Source organism: Zootermopsis nevadensis, unplaced genomic scaffold, assembly GCF_977971745.1.
Source record: "Zootermopsis nevadensis isolate Lab colony 2312 unplaced genomic scaffold, Znev_1.0 Znev_ptg000013l, whole genome shotgun sequence".
In the NCBI taxonomy this organism is placed as follows: Eukaryota; Metazoa; Arthropoda; class Insecta; order Blattodea; family Termopsidae; genus Zootermopsis; species Zootermopsis nevadensis.
Genome location: NW_028259145.1, coordinates 13,499,158 through 13,517,626, shown reverse-complemented (window position 1 = coordinate 13,517,626; position 18,469 = coordinate 13,499,158). Strand labels below are relative to the sequence as shown.

General features: G+C 36.9%; 1 long non-coding RNA gene across 1 annotated transcript in view; it reads left to right on the top strand.

Annotated features, from left to right (window-relative positions):
• Positions 1-2,311: 2,311 nt before the first annotated feature.
• The window catches only part of LOC110827317 (uncharacterized), a 55,531-nt gene continuing 39,373 nt past the window's right edge, over positions 2,312-18,469 (top strand). Inside the window, exon 1 of the long non-coding RNA XR_002542270.2 lies at positions 2,312-2,848. This is a non-coding gene — a long non-coding RNA (uncharacterized LOC110827317). The remainder of the gene's footprint in view (positions 2,849-18,469) is intronic.

The following is an 18,469-nucleotide window of genomic DNA, read 5'->3' as shown; positions in this document are numbered from 1 at the left end:
TTGTTTAAATTGGACTGCCTGAAAAGCAGTTTGGTATTATAAGGTTCCTCTCATAAGGTTTCAATCAATGTATTAATACACAAGCTTGTACTTACAAGTACGTTATATCAATATTTTATCAAATAACTCAGTTTGCCTTGATATTTTTTTTAGAAAATATCAATTTAAAATTCACTAAAAGATATAATTTCACGTCTGCAGTCCGATTCTGCCAGGATTATTCGGGTTTATTTTTTTGTACTTATTCTAACGTGTAACGAATTTTCATTGCAACGATTTCGTAGTGTTCTGGCCGATAGTGATTCGTGAATTTGTTAGGAAATGCTTCTAATTACAATCCTTTAAAACATTAGGGAAAACTCTGAATACTCAGATTATCAACCTTAGCTTGAATAAAATAAACTAAACCTATTTGTATAATTTGAACGTATTGTTGCATACGACAGAATTTCTTATAGGTTTGGAACTCGCGATCGTCATGGTCACTGTTGCACGTGGATCCACGCGAATTACATTACCCTGAGGTTCGGTTGAATTTTTGGCTTACAACCATGCACCTCCCGAACCCACAGTAACCGAATCTAAAACAAATTTACAATAACCACGACCTAGGAATAAATCAATTTAAAATACGCTCGCGTAAAAAGTTCTATGGAGGAAAAGGTGCCAATTCTTTCCGTGTTTATTTAGTGATTTTAGACTGTTCGTTGCAGTCTAATACTAGTTCGTGAAAAGGACAGACAAACAGCCTTAAGTATTTCACACTAAGTTCATGTCTAGATGAAAATTTTAAGGACGGAGAATACGGAGCATTGGAGTTTCACAGCGCTCTTCCAGTAACACAAACTCAGTAAATAAGATATTCTAAAAAGTTTCTCGGTTTGATAACAGCACACGGTATAGAGTTTGCGGGGTTTTTTTTGTCTTTCGCCTTTCTCCTCTTTCTAATTACATGCATATTCTTGTAGCTTAGAATCTCCTCTGCCCTTCCCTAAAAACGATAGTGGACTGGCCTATCGCCGGAAATGTGATAAAACTCGTGGACTAAGCTGTCTTTCTTCTTGACGACAGATGCTGACACCTGCGAGGATCTTAGGCATCGTTCAGCTCAGGTTGTTTTATACAAATTCCTGCATGTTCTTGGGGATGTGGGTTGCACCTTTTAACGCCCACGTTGGTCGATTTACGAGGGGAATCAGACGCGTCTCATCTTGGAAGCGGTGGTTTGGTTTTCCTCGCCGAAATGGGGGTAAGTCATGTGCTTCTGATGAGGCGGTTCTTCGCAGTCCCTTCTCAGAATCTGCAGAACTATTAAGAAAGAAGACAACGGGACGTAAGTTACGCAACCCAATTTCCATTTATCCAGCCCCCAGCGAAACCTTCCCTGTGTCGATCGTCTTTTTAAGTTGTTGTGGTGTCTTTTTGGGATAGTTTGGAGGGTGTCAGAGATTTTCAAGCGGAGGGAGGGCGAGCAAGGTAGAGGGTGTTATTTATTGGTCGATGTCGTCGTAATTATTTCTGTCGTCTTGTATTTTCTTCTCCTTAAGGGATGTCCGTCTCTCGTTCGTGGTTCAGAGGATTTTTGTCCATCCAATTTCAATACTCAATTCTCCCCCTTTTTTCACCTTCTTGGCAAGTTCCTCCGTGCTTTGGACCAGCTCTCTCTTCCCCCGTTCCAAGCCATCCCATTCTCTGAGCGTCCAGCCTTAAGAATAAAATATCCTGTCACAGGAAAAGGCAGCTTTTGACCACATGCAGTCATTCGACTTTTAAATGAAACAGGTAAACGAGAGAGATGTATGGGGAGAGGATGGTTGTAAGAACCCCCGAAAAAGTGTAAACAGGTTGTGTTGAATTTAGTTGAAGTGCGGCTGGGGATGTAAACGAAGTCACGGGGCGGGAGGTGGGCCGTCGACTGCCGGCGAAGTGTTCGTCTTGGCCCCGGTCTCACCGACAGCAGCAAACCGTGCTTGACAGTTGGTTTATGAGCCATGCATCGGGTTATCTTAACTTTTTCGATTATTATATTTTTCTTTTACTAATTCCTCTTTTTTCGTGCTTTCCTTTCATCTCCTTGCAATTGATAGATGACTGCGTAACTTCATATGTAGTTTCCTCAATACGTGAAACGACAGAACGGAACGTTATAATCGCACGCACGCACTCACACACACACACACACACACACATCGAATAAACTCAATGTATGCGAACTGAAGGAAAGATAAACGAAAGACGGAAGAAAACAAAGAAAGATGGAGCGGGGACTTGAATAAATGATATACAATCGGACAATGAACAAGCAGGCGGGCGGAGGACTGGAGGAACTGAAGAAGATGGATTGTAGAACGTCAAGCAGGGATTTAGTGATACGTGTTTGCTGGCGAGGGACTGCAATTCACATACAACGCTGTGTGTATGCAGTTGAGAGCGAGGTGGACAGGTGGATCGCATGATCAAGGCGGAGAAGAGGATGGAGAAAGGAAGATCTATAGAAACAAACTGACAACTAATAAGGAGAGACAGTAAGAATGAAAGAAGAACGAGTGAGAAAGAGAGAAAAGATACCATTTGTTTGTTCCCGTTTAATATTTATTGGTTGGTGTCCGGACGAGAGGCTCTCTTATATACGCTGGCTTGCTGGGTCTTCACGGCGCAGACCCCTGATTCTACACTAAAAGTTCTTCCCCACACAAGTTGTTGAGTACAATGCTAGCTTGCGGTGGTGTGTGCACATCCAGGGAGAAAGAAGAAGCTGTCCGGTCTCGAAGTGTCCGCGTGTGTAACAGAATTCCGGGCGACTGTTCAGCTGGTGGCAGAGGCAGCGCTGACTGTATCTAGGTTACAAGTATGTGTGTGCATGCGTGCGACTGATAGGTTTCAGACTACTGGGCGGGCAAGGGTACAACTTTTACCCAACATCCTTTGCGTTTCACTTTTCTTTCCTTTTTTTTTTTTCATTCAAGGTGTATTCAGTTCTAGTAACAGCAGTAGCTGGCGATTGCTTTGGCAACAGTGATCAATATATGATGACCCGTCAAATTATTAAGCGTTCTCTAATATTGCGATTTCAGAATCAATATTGTAATTCTGAAACGCTGAAGAGGCCAGTAGCCAATGTAGTCGGGCTGTTTGAAGCGCGTATGGTACTGTTTCGTTTGAACCGTGAGATCATATGTTCGAACTCTGCTTGGGTCATTCAGTATGCCCACGTTTTGTGTGCTGTGCTTTCTTATGCAGGTAGCGTGTTCGAACTCCGCTCGGATCATAGATTATGCCGGCGTCTTATTATGTTGTGTTGTCCGGTGAACGTATTGCTTCTAGTAACCCGATTCTTTGACTGTGGTTTATACCGAATGTCTAAATAACTAATTCTGAATCGCAACAGAGCATTGATCCTAATTCGTGATAGGAGAGGAAGAATAAGTTGATTTGACGAGAATGCAATATTAAGTGCTTTGTGAACTTGTACATCAGCGAAGTGATAAAATCAAGGTGAAGAGAGGATGAGAACATCCTGTTTTCTCACTGGATAGTCAAATACTAGAATATGAAGTATTAAATAAGTGGGTTCAATAATTAAACAGTTCGCTCCAATTTTTTAGGCGAGTTTCGTAGTAAGCACATTGTTTACAAATTGTGTAGCGTTCAAATAGGCTCACGCCAGCCTATAAATCTCGTCATCATTGTCTTCCACCCTTTAACCCCAAAATTGTACTATCTTATGTAGTTACCTATATTTATGAAAAAATGGTTCTGAGATTCGAATTCTAATAGCATTTTCAAATACAAAAGCCGTGTTATGAAAAGTTACTTCTGTTTGAAGTAACATGTTTGATTTGTATTATACGTGCATTAGAAATATTTTAATGGCACTTATTCTAAAATTTGCGCGTTCCAAATCTCGAAACCTTTCTTTTCAGTACTAGGGTTTATATTCGGACATTTACAAGTATTGACAAAGTTACGCAATTGTCGAGACATTAGGTAAACCTTTTAAGTATGTAAGCTGTTGTGAATAGGTATTAATAAAACATATTAATTATTTTCTTTTATCAAATTTTAGCTGATGCAGTATTTCGAATAACAATTTGTGATTTAAAAACCACAATTGAAATTAACGAGTTATTTATTAATTTATACAAATAACTTTCAGATTTAATTTCTCAGTTATGAAATTTTAAATGTCTTTTGATGCTAGATTCTCCTGTTTTGAGCACAGCAGATTCAGAATTATAAAAATGCCATGTAATTATAAATAACCTATTTATTAACCTCTATATCAAGTGTGAATCCGATGCCAAGACACGGTCACACATCAATCAGTAAAAAAAGTTATTTTAGACTCGGCACTAATTGATGACATCGCCACACCGCGCCTCTGGAGTAGGCATCGAGAAATGGTGGCCAGTTAACTCAACGGAGGACATTATTTATTTAATCGCAAATTAATATAACTGCATTTTCTGTTTATATTGTAATGCGTCTCAGTGATAATAAGGAACTCCTACCAAACGGTGTATATGTAGAACTCGGCTATCAAATATTAATCAGTTACTCGCGATTTATTTGTCCTGTTCCATCGAAATAAATTGTTACTGTATGCTTCTAGAAAATGTAAACAGGCTCCTAAATGATGTCTACTTCAAGACGACTAAATTTCACTTGTAATAGTCAGATAAGAAGAGCCTGTAGATCAGAAAAACCGTTAAGTAACATTTATTTACTTTCTGAGTCCTCAAATTATAATCATTCTCAAAAAGACACTTGACAGTAAGGTTTGGCCTACAGCGAATTTAATGTTTTCGAGTTCCGTTGTTTTGCCAATGACCGCATTTAATTTAATGTATCCACTGCTCTCAATTTGTGTACACGCAGAAAATATCGATGAATACCGAATAACAAGAACCAATGGTTTCTGCTTTAATGAGTTATTCACATCACCGAAGTACAGAAACCTAGGCAATTGTTAACAGGACGCACAGTAAGAAAGTTTATTTATTACTAGAGATCTTGTAGCAACAACCAGGAAAGCAGGGGGTTGCGGGTTTAACCCAAGAAAATCGGTGTTATAATAATAAAAAATAAGGTAAACAAATGGCCCCTCATAAAATACTTGTCATTCTCGCATCGAACGATGTTGTACGTCGTGTAATTTGACTGACAACTACCTGTGTTTCATTTTATACGTAAAACAATAAACAACTAATTTATTTTCTATGTTGAACATTAACATAAGTATTGTGGCTACTTAAGAAACAGGAACAAAATATATCTAGATGAAGGATTCCATTAATGACACAGTCATGCCATGAGGGTTCAGTAAAGCCGACACATGGCGAGTCTAATCGCAAATTTGTGGATGTATTAGTAGGCGAATGTCTTGAACTGAAGGAGGTCGCGTTCACGCGCACGGTCATTGCGTGGTTGAGTTGTAGGCTGCCTTATCTCCTTCGACAATCGTCGTCATGCTGAAAGTTTATGAGTCATTGCATAGCATTACGTTTAAAATGAGAATTTATTTTAGGGAAAATGAGCGAGAAGAAAAATAACTTTTTATTGACAGAATTTTGTCATCTCTGGTCTAACAGGATAAAGTACATATGAAATAGGTGAAAATTCAGGAACTCTTCACCAAATAATATTAAGGTACTCAAGGAAGATGAGATGGGAGTGGCATTTAGCACGCATGTGGGATTCGAAAATTCACACAGAATTTCGCTGAAAAAGTATGAACGGAGACGACCATTTGCGAGATTTAGTTATAGACAGGAGGATGATATTAAAATGGATCTTAAGGAAATAGGATATGACGGTGGACTGAATTAATCTGGCTTAGAATAGGGCAGAGTCCCAGATAGTTGGAGAAATTTTTAATCTGTTGACCGACTCTTCGCTTTTAAAAGGAACTCTGCAGAATGAAGTTTATTAATTTATATAAATATACAGATGTCATTTTCTGATAAATAATTTAAACAATTGTTTAGTACATAAATGTTTATTAAAATCGTATAATAAAGTCGATTTATTTGTATTCTTCTAATCGGACTACATAACTTTTGGAAAGCATCATGTATAAAAACTTACAAACATATTTTATAGGTACCTAATATTTTAAAAGCAATTGCCTATTTATAACTACAGTTAGAATCACCATACTGATTGGTCTACTTGTTTCTACCAATCAGATAACCATTATCTGTTTGATGAATATTCATTGCAGCCATCACGATGCAAGTGCCTGCTCCGTGGTAATCCCTCGTCCTTCACAGCTCGTGTTAGTTCATTAAGTTACATGTACTTAAATATGAATAAGAGACGCTCACAATGCGTGCAGTTTGTTGCAAAAAAAAAACACGCCCTTTGCAAATTTCCTTCGTGCATTCATCAATCAAGTTCCTTGCCACGCAAATTTTGACTTTAAACAAGTTTTTGTGTCTTCTTTGAAGGAATTATCTAAAGCGAAGCGTGAGGTTGTTTGGTGCGATGGTTAACATGATGACAATATAAAAATAATTTCTAGTCGTATCCGAAGACAATTATTTACAGCGCCAATGGAGTTTGAGCGAGTAAGTCCACGAACAACAAACCGAAGAACAACATTTAATTATGAAATTATTATTAAGCTTCATTGCTTTTGAACCGGAACTCAGTGGAGGCTACTTTGTTATGGTTAGTCATATTTTTGTCTTTTATTCTCTTATTCAAAAATTCAATTTGCAGTATAGGCCTACATTCTCAATATATTTGAAGATTCGTTTTATACTTCAATATTTACTCTCACTTTTCGATATATCTATTTCTATATTTTCAAAAATCACGTGTAAGTTTCATTCAACATGTAAATAATAGCGTAAGAAATGAACACCCCGTTTGTTGCGATGAAGTTGCCGATTATGGTCTTTTGGATTTTTGCAAAGTTTACTTCATGAGATATAAAACCTTCTCGGGCGACTAGCCGCGTCAATATGGATCCGTAGTTCAACGTTCCAGAGACGTTCACTACCTACATCATCAGGTAATAATGTCATTGGATCCGGCTAGTCACTCGAGAAGATTTTATAGCATTTTGTCGCCGCGTTCAAGTCATAAAGAATTTGATTGTCAGCTGTCTTATAAATTATTCTACCCTTAAGATGGAGGTGATACGTTACTTCTAAGCGCTGGTAACCATTGGCGACACTATATGGCATCACAACCCGGAATACCACAATAGAAATAATTGATAAAGATTATGATTACCTATAATTCTGCAAAATAAATGCATCGACATAACTTCATGGCATTTAGAAGTTGATTTTCCAAGTACGAAAATGGATATTCGAAAGTTTAAAGTAAAATATATTCTGGTCAGTTTATTTATTAATCTAGTTGTGGCACACAATCATTTCTTGATGTCTATTACAATAGTTGTTAATAGTGAACGGTCAGAATGTTACAACATTAAATATGAATGTCTTAAGTGACCTGTCTTATCCCAAGATCACAAGCTGCAAAACCAAAGGGAATGGCCGGGAAATATAGCCAGATTCTTAAGAATATTTAGGTGCTTTCTGAATGCACGTGGCTTCGGCGTTGTCCTTTTAGTGTTAGGAGCTGGATTGAAAATGAGCCATTACCACAGCCCTAATATTAATATAATGTAACTTATTTTACAGATATTTGGACAATATGGGAATCGATTAGAATTTCGTTTACATTTATTAATCCCAGATAGTGTACATGTTTTATAAACGTCAATATTTTAAAAATGTCGCGAAATAATAACACAAATCCGATAATATCCTATCTTTTGACAAATATAATGTATGAAACAACGTATGAAATATCCAAGGAAAGTGGTAAATTTATTCATTTAAATAATTCGTGCAATAAACTTTTAAAGAGGACACATTATCTTCGCATATGAAGTGATCGTAAGCGATGAAATAACATTCTTTGTATTGATTATGTCTAAAAATAATTACTGAGAAAATAAGTACATTTTGCTTTTATATAACACAAATCCTTGGCGTTTTTTCATTCTTTCTTCCTTTCTCTCTCAAGCCTCATTCACTTTTGCCACGTGATTAATGTAGGAATGACTATCATTAGGGCAGGACTAAATAAAATATTGTGGGATAAAGGAAAGGGCGAATAAAAGTTGTTTATTGTAAGAGTCAAGTCCAGTATTTCCCGGCGTATAAATCACGATAAACCCTACGTGATCGACAAAGGAATGGCATAGCGAACTTCCAGACACAGACGGCTACTGAGAACTGAAAATTTGGCCCCAATTTATTGCACAATTTTGTCTTTTTTCTACCAATTTCATTGTATTAGGTACAGCACTGTGATAAACTGTGCTCTTGTTGAAAGCTGGGCAGGAAAAGAACTTCCTAGAGTTTTTCAACGCCCGAAGAAAATAAAACTTAAAATTAGTACACACACCATCACCAGCTGAGACCGTATATGAGAATATAAAATATAAAGCCCGGTTCTTATCTCACGTATCGTTTGTTTATTTTTTACGAATTTATTTATTTATTCTTGGTTTGTTTTTAGACGCTTCCAATTCCTCAGATTATTCAGCGTCAAATGATAGGATGATTAATGAATAACGAATTGAAAAGAATGTAGAAGGAAGCGGTTCTGGTCTAATTTTAGGTAGTATCTCGGCAGTTGCCTGGAGGGAGAGATGAATATCATAAATGCATCTTAATCAGGATAGCCGCTCTCCGGGTCGAAATTTTTAACCGGGATATCCCGAATACAAGTGTCCAGAATTTCCTTCTTTGTCTGTATCAGATAGAATTTCTCGGTTAACCCGACTTAGTGCTTTCAAATGAGGATTCCCGACATGTTTTCTCGACTTCATCACTATTTCTAGGCGTCATAATAATGTCTACAGCTCGTACTTCCGAGGTCGTAGCACACAGTCATGGGTCTATTGGTGGGTGTTACACAGTTTCTGCTAGCTATTGTATAGCGTTATCAAAAAATAAATAGTACGAATAGAACTTAATAAATATAAAACATGACAACTAGCCAAAAGTTTAAACAAACGATACTAAGTTTCGTCTATTTTGGCACTTGAAAGCCAGAATATTAAATTTTGAATTTCGCTTAACTTCATTTCTTAAACAAGTCATTGTAACGTCTTGCCAGCTCATTTTAATTCCACTAATCACAACATAAGAATTAATAAAATAAACAAATGAAAATAAAATATACCCATAATATAACTATAAAGTATATAGTCATAGTAAAATCACAGACGTCATGCGAAGCCGTGATATTTGAGTGTACTATATATATATATATAACAAGTCTACCTAATTGCTATTATAATGTCAAACAACGCCGTCTCTACTGTCTATTGGCTATTTCCAACCTATCTGCATGCTGAAGACTTTGCAGGGACAGCAACGCATTTAATTTCCTTAGTTGCATGCAAAAGGACCATACTATCCATGATAATCCTGTAGGCATACATTAACACATCAGTAACACAGTGAGATAACCAATTCGTCGTTACCTTTCGTTAGTATCTACCCCAGGTCGTGTTGCGGTACTGGTACTTTGTTAATTTTTGAGACTGAACCGTTCACAATAAAATACTAACGCAAATCATAGGCGGGTCTAATGCGGTTTAATGAAAAATGCTGAAACAAGAAATAGGAAGTATCTGACTGGCGAACATTTGAATGGATGCCTACGAATCGCAACAGAAAATAAACCCCATACTGATAAAACAATATTAATTCAAAAGCAGTGTCAGTAGTCTTATCGTTTATTAATTTTTCGTTTTAAAATATTATTGAGTAGTAGGCCTATGTAAACCTGTTTGCAATAGGAAGCTAATATCATTTGTAATACATTTTCATAAGTTTTCAATATTTCTTCTTTATATGTAACCTTGCGGCCCACAAATCTTTAAGAAATGGTGGATAGGCTAGCAGGTCTAAAAAATTTGACATTTGTATTAGTTGACTGAAATTGCCTTGTAAATGTTTCTACCAGGATCTTAATATTTTACAGAAACTTTTAAAAATGTAATGAAGACTTCTAAAGCAATAGGCAATATATTGTCTTCAATTTTAGATAAAGGGTATTTGTAATTTCACATACAATCTGGCCGATAAGAAACTACGTAACACCAATCAGTTACTTTACACACCTAAGGATTATTTACTAGGCCTATAAATTGTTAATCGACACTTCGATTACTTAGTGTATAATGAAAATTTCTATATTATATTAAACCTATTGAATTTCCAAATCTTCTGAATGTCTGTTCTAAATTGGATTACAAATGATCTATATTGTACACACACAGACCACAGGACAAAATGTTGCAGATTAGCAAGACAACCTTACGTTAATTATCTTTCATACCTTGCTTGTTAACTATGCCCATTTTGTGAACCGTCAGGGCAGAGAAATATAAATTAATCCTCTTTGAGAAAATGTAAAGAAAACTATATTAAACTTAAATAAAAAGTAATCACACTGCTGACATGATATATATGCGCTTGACTACTGAAGCAAAACTGCAATGAAGGATGCATCGTCAGAGTATATTTACATCAGGCACACAAACGTTGTAGCAAATATCTAAACGGATCCACATTCCAGTGGGTTACAGAATAATGGCTGAGACACCACAAACCTATAATACAAGCTGTCAAGTTTAGATTTATGGCCTGTATAGTAGTTAAGTGTGTTTCCCACGGCCACTGCGGAAGGCCCTTCCTGTAATGACGGGCGATGATTGGAACCATTACCGCGGACTGCAGTAGTAGACCCGCGGGTGAGCTCTCCGCCAGGCTGCGCTCTAGTCCCTAGCGTCCGAACGTAACCAAATTTGGTGACTACTGGAAACTTTAATTTTCAGAACCAGTTTTTAGAAAACTTGTAAGACAGCAAATATCCACACTAATTCCAATTATAGTGAATGTCATTGTAGAGATATGGCTATATTTTGAATTTGATACGTAACATATAACATGAACATTGTTTAAATTCTGAGTTGGATGCGTTGTAATAAGATGCCACCCTTGAAGACCGCCTTTTAAAAGTCGAAACATGTTGGATAATCAATAAATTCTATCTCAAAATCTTCTTGTTTTTTATAACAATTGTTTTGTGATATGTGAAACAGCACCGCGTTTAATTTCCTTTTTTTATTCAGTCGAAGCAGGTGGAAGCATTTGCAGAGTTTTAGCTTATGTGGCGGAGATGCACTCGTTTCGAATTATGACTGGGTTCGGCTGTTCTGACCGGCATGCCCCACGAAATCTGTAGTCCCTCAAGGAAAACACTCCAGCTGTGGACTATATTCCAGACAATTAAGATTCATGATAGTTTTTTCCTGCGTAAGAAAGTAATTATGGCGTAATTATGAAGAATGCTTTGATTGAAAGATGTTTCTCAAGGACTAATTTACACTACTTAAAATATTATTAAAGAAAAATAACAACATCAACACCACTGAACTTTTCACCGAAGATATTAAGATCTTTATGCTGTGTTCATTTTCAGTGGCAGGCATCTAATGCGTTTTGAAAATTCATTAAATTTCTGTCCTGAGAAGCTTAATTGTTCTTACTGGCTGGGCAGAGTAAATTATAACACTGTCAAAATACGAAAGAATTTTATATTTGTAAGAGAAATTATCAATCTGCTTTATTAATTTTCGCTCAAGACTAGATCTACTTTTGTAAGCACAGTTAATAAAATAATTTATTATTTTCAGTGGCATAAATCGTATGATATATATTTAGTCGTGGCAAAAGACGATGAATTTAGAAATGTATATTCTTGTGACATTCGTCTTTTCTGTCGCCTAGCTTAAGATAGATTATAGAAACCAATGATCGTAACTAGTAGGAAGTCCTATCTCGACGTCATAAAATTATAACAAATTTTGCCTTTACTTTCTAACTTTCATCCTCTCATATCGCGTGGTACATCTCAGTATCCTCTACGAGATGTATTGACATGCTTTAGCACTAGTTATAATTTTTACTACTGAAGTGCAACTGCTGACATTTTAGGTTCATTGTGAAATGGGGGTAATTTAGAATGATAACGTAAGTTGGATTTTGAAAGAATATATTCGAACGAAAAGAGACCATTGACAAGCAACTTTAGAACGTAATTTAAAAAAACACTCTTAAGTGTTCATATAAGATGTAAATACGTATAGTATATATCGCTAACATCTGACTCGCAATAATGACCAATATCCGAATCATATTACAAAGCAAGAGGAAAAGTGTAATCTGAATTGTGCAGGTAAGTAAGTAGTTTGGAGCGTAAACGTGAAGAAGGAATCTCGTCGAAAATGATTTTTAAAAACCCAGTTTTTTTAAACAGAATAAAATGATACCTGCGCTACCTGCCTTGCAGCGAATTTCACAGGTGTTTTTCCAAACGTGGTAGGTCTCGTGTGTGTCATGACCGCAAATATGATCAGACTTAAAGCGGATACACATCTCGAACAGCTGAGTTAGTAAACTGTGGGACACAACGACGAGCCGATATCAAGTGCGGGCAGTTTGTAAACCAAACTACTCAAGCATAACAACTTAACGACGTAAACGTGACAGTGTAAGTTCTGTCCGCAAAGTTGACTACAGCATTTTCTCCACAGATTTGTTTCATCAAACAAATTTTACTCTCAAATGTATGTACTGAATTTAAAACATGTTTACACACGGAGATTTGTATTGCAGTTGTGTTTAGACAATTTTTGAAGAGAAGCATTTAACAATTGAGTTGTCTTTACCATACAAATATGATATAAAAGATGCAGGAAACGATGGAAAGCAGGAACTGTTGTTTCCTGGATGATTAGTTGGAACAAACAAAACCATAAAATTACGTTTCGAGGGGGCTACAGAGCTATAAAAGACTTACTATAAAATGCTCATATTAATAATAACATTCTTTTGCATCGTTTCTTAAATGGAAGTGGTTCTATGATCATAATTTTCTTTTATCAGGAGTGTGAAATAATCTACATTCTTAGAAGTACAATGCAGAGTTGCCCATTATTATTTTTCTTGTAAGACTTGAGGTTCTCACAGCGGTGAGTATGAAGATTTCTGTCTTCTGGGTTATTGCGCTGTGTAGTCTGGTCGATGTTAACCAACGTTTCAGAGGTCATACTGCCTCCGTCATCAGGGCGATGAATATTCATCGCCCTGATGACGGAGGCAGTATGACCTCTGAAACGTTGGTTAACATCGACCAGACTACACAGCGCAATAACCCAGAAGACAGAAATCTTCATTACTTTTTCTTATTTTATTTACATTTGTTTTCTTGTCTAGTACTGAAAATATCTATCGATTTAGTGGAACACTGTTTATTTAAATACCGTGCAAACTAAGTGACAAATAACAGATTTAGTCATTTGTTATCTAGTTCCTCCAATTAGCACCTGAGAATGGGCGGCGTTTCACGACTACTTTACGTAAATCAACAATCAAGACACTGTTTGCATCCTGCCACGCCATGCCAGCTGGTAGTGCACAATTACACAAACCGCCATGAATTATGACTGCACAGTTCTAACAATAACCTCGACGAGGCAACAAGTAGGCCTCAAACCTGCACGACGTTTTTGTTCACCACTGCTAATTTTGGAATTTCAAATGAAACTTAATTTCATCATCGCAAAATTACAACTTTACAAATAGTTGTGATGGGTCAAGAATATGAATAATATTTTTTTTAAGAAAATTAGTCGAAGGTAGGTGAATATTCGATTTACATTATTTCATTCACCCAATTTCAGCTTCATTTAAGACCATACAGTAATCCAAAGGGACCATGTTGACGTGTTATGCACATTATACAAAATACCTAGTTGAGCTAACGCATGTAATCCACACATACACACGAGCTGCTACGAGAAAATGTCGCGTTCAAAACGCTACGTGAAGCTCAAGTTCGCTAATTTAAAATTAAATAACTCGTCTGTGATTAGTTTGACAAAAATTAAACAACAGTGCTGCTATCTATACAGTAACAAGTAAAAACAAATTTTCATGCCGAAAATATAGATGTCTGTACCAGTCGATCGAGTTGCAACAAATCCCTACAGGTCTATAGTAGCTGCGTCTTTAAAAGTTGTAATTACTTTTTAAGGTCTAGGTTCAATTTTTTTATTCTGAGCTATGTGCTCGCCGTTGTAAGCAAGGAAATTCCCCGGATGTTAACGGGTTCGAGCTAAATTTCTAAATATTTTCTCTCAATCTTTCCAGACTTTTATTTCTAAAAGGGTTTGAGGTACACCATCATACCGATACTGTCCAGTGTGCATATTTTGTGCTCTGGAGATTAAAATATGAGAGACACGAAACGCTCTGTTTTGCTGGTACATAGATGATGCTCGCCTTATCATAGCGAGCCTCAGTGACAGACTTTCTGGATTTGTTACACCATCACACACACAGACACATAGAAAATAAATACACACTAGTTAATCATAATGCATCAGAATTTTTAAAACATACTTTCACAATTACGTTTATCGTAAAATTTCATATGAAATAAAAGAAATTTGGTTGCTTGTAATTACACTGTGCTTGGTCCATAGACTACCTACAACAAGCCTTGGCTGGTAAACTGAAAATGTGAGTTTTTCTCTGTGACAGAAATGCCTACGTAGGCCTATGTTTACTGCTTCATACACATTGTGAAATGTCTGTAGTAACATTACAACATACAAATCGGAAAGCAAATCAAATGCGCCGGAAAGGAAAAACCACAAAGATAATTTATCAGTGGTAATTTTCAAACCACATATTTCACAATGAACAAGAGATAAATTAAAGGCCTTCCAAGATTATTCCGTTCTTAAGTAATTATACATACACGTTTTTAAATTTTGCTGAGGTAAGATAGTCCTTAAATATCCATAAGAATCAAACACGGAATTTGGAAACGGGAGTGCGTTTATTTCCGGCATTCAGAAAACGCAAAACGCTGAACAAGCATGATAAAGGATATTTTAAAGAGCCCCTGTACTTCTGCTTACCCCTGGTCTAGCTTGAAACTCCTTGCCTTATCTTATACATGGTGTGATACCGCCTCTAACAGCATTGCCATTCTCCACCTTAAACATGTCCTGAATTTAAATGTGAAAGGCGTAGGAAAGCAATTTGTTATATTCTAATGTTTCTCCTTATTCTATGTATTCCGTCCAGGCACACTCATACAGGCTCTTCGAGTTTTATTTACAGACAAGCTTTGAATATTTGGGCATATTTTCATTTCAGATTTGTTTTTAAATATCTATTTTACAATGGTTATAGGCTAAAAAGTAAATGAAGCAATAATATAATGTTACATAATGCAGAACGTTTACAGTTAAAATATTTTGTGATTTATTTATTTAGTGTTCTGTCTGACGACAGGTCCATATGAACAGGATCCTTCCATCCTTTTCTCGGACTGGGACCTGTTCATATACGTTCTTGGCAGATGATCCAGAAGTGGTTTGCCATTGCCTTCTTCTGTGTGTGAGTGGAATAATTGTTGGGATGCCACGGAGAAACCGGGGAAGCCCCCGGAGGAAAACTCCGTGTTGCCTAGACCACGGCCTTGCCCAACACAAGTTATAAATTCGGGCACCGCCGGGAATCGAACTTCGAAAGCACCACAGCATAAGGGCCATATTAAACCCGACGAGTGTGAGAGGACTTATGTCTCCTTCTGCAGCTTCACACTTCCGGTATTAACTTGGATTTTCATCTGCGGACAAAGCTAGACATCGCAAGCCAGATGATTGGTAGGGTGACATCTCAGAAGGAGAGAAGTAGGTGAGTTGCCAGATATGTCACGCATGAGCTCTTGGCCACCCACATTCTGAAGGGTTACGGTGGATTGCTTCCTGTAAGTGAGTGACTTCATTTACCGCAGTAACCGCGTGGTTCATAATGCCATTACCAGTCGAAAAACGACTCCCAAATTTGAACGATCGTGTCAGAACTGCCGTTTCCTTTGAGGACCTAAACGAAGCACCAGGTTTAATTACCTGCGGAGAATCCCTGCATTGTTATCTGCTGTACTGATGAGCTCATGATAGATCTTCATGCGGTCGTCGCATTGTTCCTTCATCAGCATTCTCAATGCGGTGTACTGGCAAACGTGATGCATCTTCAAAAATTTACCAAGGATGCTGTGGTAACTATCAATCGAAATTCCTACTATTTTTATGGTTATAACAATACTGTATTGGTCGCTGCCTATTGTCTGAGATATACTAAAATTTTTCGAAGTTGGTACTTCTCGCGTCTTCAAGTACATTATTCTCGAACCATCTATTACATACGTTATAGTTATGAGTTTACTGTTTATTCTCGTCTTCTGTCAAGTTCTTCTGTATTAAGTCCCAAATCATTTTATTTTCTTCTCTGTAGGACAATACGGCGCCATTCTTTATGGTATCTATAGTCTGGCCAAATTAATTAACACCATCAGCATAGATGTGAACCTGATTTAGATCATTCAGTTCCAGTCCTTCCTGGTATATTCGAAAATAACATTTAAATGCGGCGGAGACAGAGCACCGCTTTGGTTTAGCCCACTCTAATTTGGAAATACTTAGGATACATTAACGAAGAAATTAACAAACTCTGTTAGATAGCCTGTGCGTATTATATTATGGCAATTTCGAACATTATAGTATTTTGGACATTGGCCATTGTTTGAGGTATATTTGATGCGGACCATATTTTGGGAGCTGGTTCTCCTCCGGCTTCAGAAATAGATATTCATTTGTGTTATTCGAGTAATAACAGTTACTAACCTCTCTCCTAACCTCTCATATTCGAAGATCTGTGTGCAAAATACTTCTATTGTCGTATTATCACTTTCAGCGTCTTCCCTTGCATGTCACCCAAGTTAAACGCGTACTTCGCGGCGAGGTGTGAAAAGAGTGTACGCACTAATGAGGTTGCATTCAGTGATGTCGGCAAGTTTCATCTGAAAAAAGATGTCTCTAACAATAACGCCATTAACACACAACATCTAATATGAACCAGTTGCATTTATCATTAGTAATTTAATAGCAGTGAACACGACATAAATATATAAATCGATGAGATTACCCTGTAAGATGTATTACCTAAGCGGGTTATATCTGCATTATGTTCAATCTCGTCACTAACTGACTAGATGCTATGAAGGCTGATTGCAGTAATTAAAAGAATCTCATTGATGAATCTGACATGCAGTTTATGAGGTATGCTGATCGATGGTTAAAATGCATGTATACTATATATATATATATATATATATATATATATATATATATGTCTCTGATTGAAATACATGCAATTCTGATAAGAAGTAAAAAGTGTATGTATGTGCATTAACGTAACACTTATAATAATAATGGTTATAATCCATTTATCTATTTGGTTGACAATAGACGAACAAGGTAAATTACAAACAAGCATTAAGAATAACAGAGAGTAAGGTAATAAAATACAAAAATGACGAAAGCATAACGAGATAATTTTAAAAATGAACATATTTCAAATGTACTATAATAATAACCTAGTAACATAGTAACGATACGTACTGAGAAGTTTCATAACTTGAATTCCATTTCCATTTAGAACAACAGTGCTGAGGGATTGGTCAGCCGGCCTGTTGCGCAGAGCCAGATGAATTCAATTGACACCATGACACCCTATTTCTCTAATATTAATTTTAATGTTAACTTTCAATGTATTTCTCTGTCTTATAATGGGCTTTTCCATTCAGGTTTTATGATTAAATTGTTGTACTCATTTTTATATAGCCAGAAAGTTTATCTTTCTCGACGCAGTAGCCATGTACATTCCACAAAATGGGAGGCAACGTGTCTTTAATAACAACAAGTTAGGAATACGCTCTGAAGAAACCATCCAAATTCCCACGTTTCGACACTGCAGCGAAAAACAGTAACGTATTAATCTGAAATATCCATTCTTTCATAACCTCTATAGTAATTTTCAATCTTGAATCGGTTCCCATTTTCTCGTTATTGCTTTCAGTTTCCTTTGTTCTTTATTCCAATTTCCTTTCGTTTATCCATCGTGGGCTGCACGATTCGAAGCCCCACCCTGAAATAAGCACCTTCAACCACCAAATGGCTTTGTACAGAGACTTCGCTAGCTGCGTGTGTTGAAGCTTCATATTGATAGGAGTGATTTTTGATAGAAGTTTCCGATTCGACGGCCAGACCCTTAATTTGAAACATCTGCAGCCAACCGCCAGGCTCAGCTTGAATCTCAATGAATATTATAAACGTGTAGTCGGTTCTTGCAGAAACTCGGCCTTGTGAGTCGGGCTTTGCCCACACACTGGAAAATGACAGAGCGGGGATTTAATAATACAGGTCTGTCTCACAGTGGTATAGTTACACATACTGCAAGGTCAGACCAGACACGTTAGGACTTTAGTTGAATTAGACCGTAGATTCTTC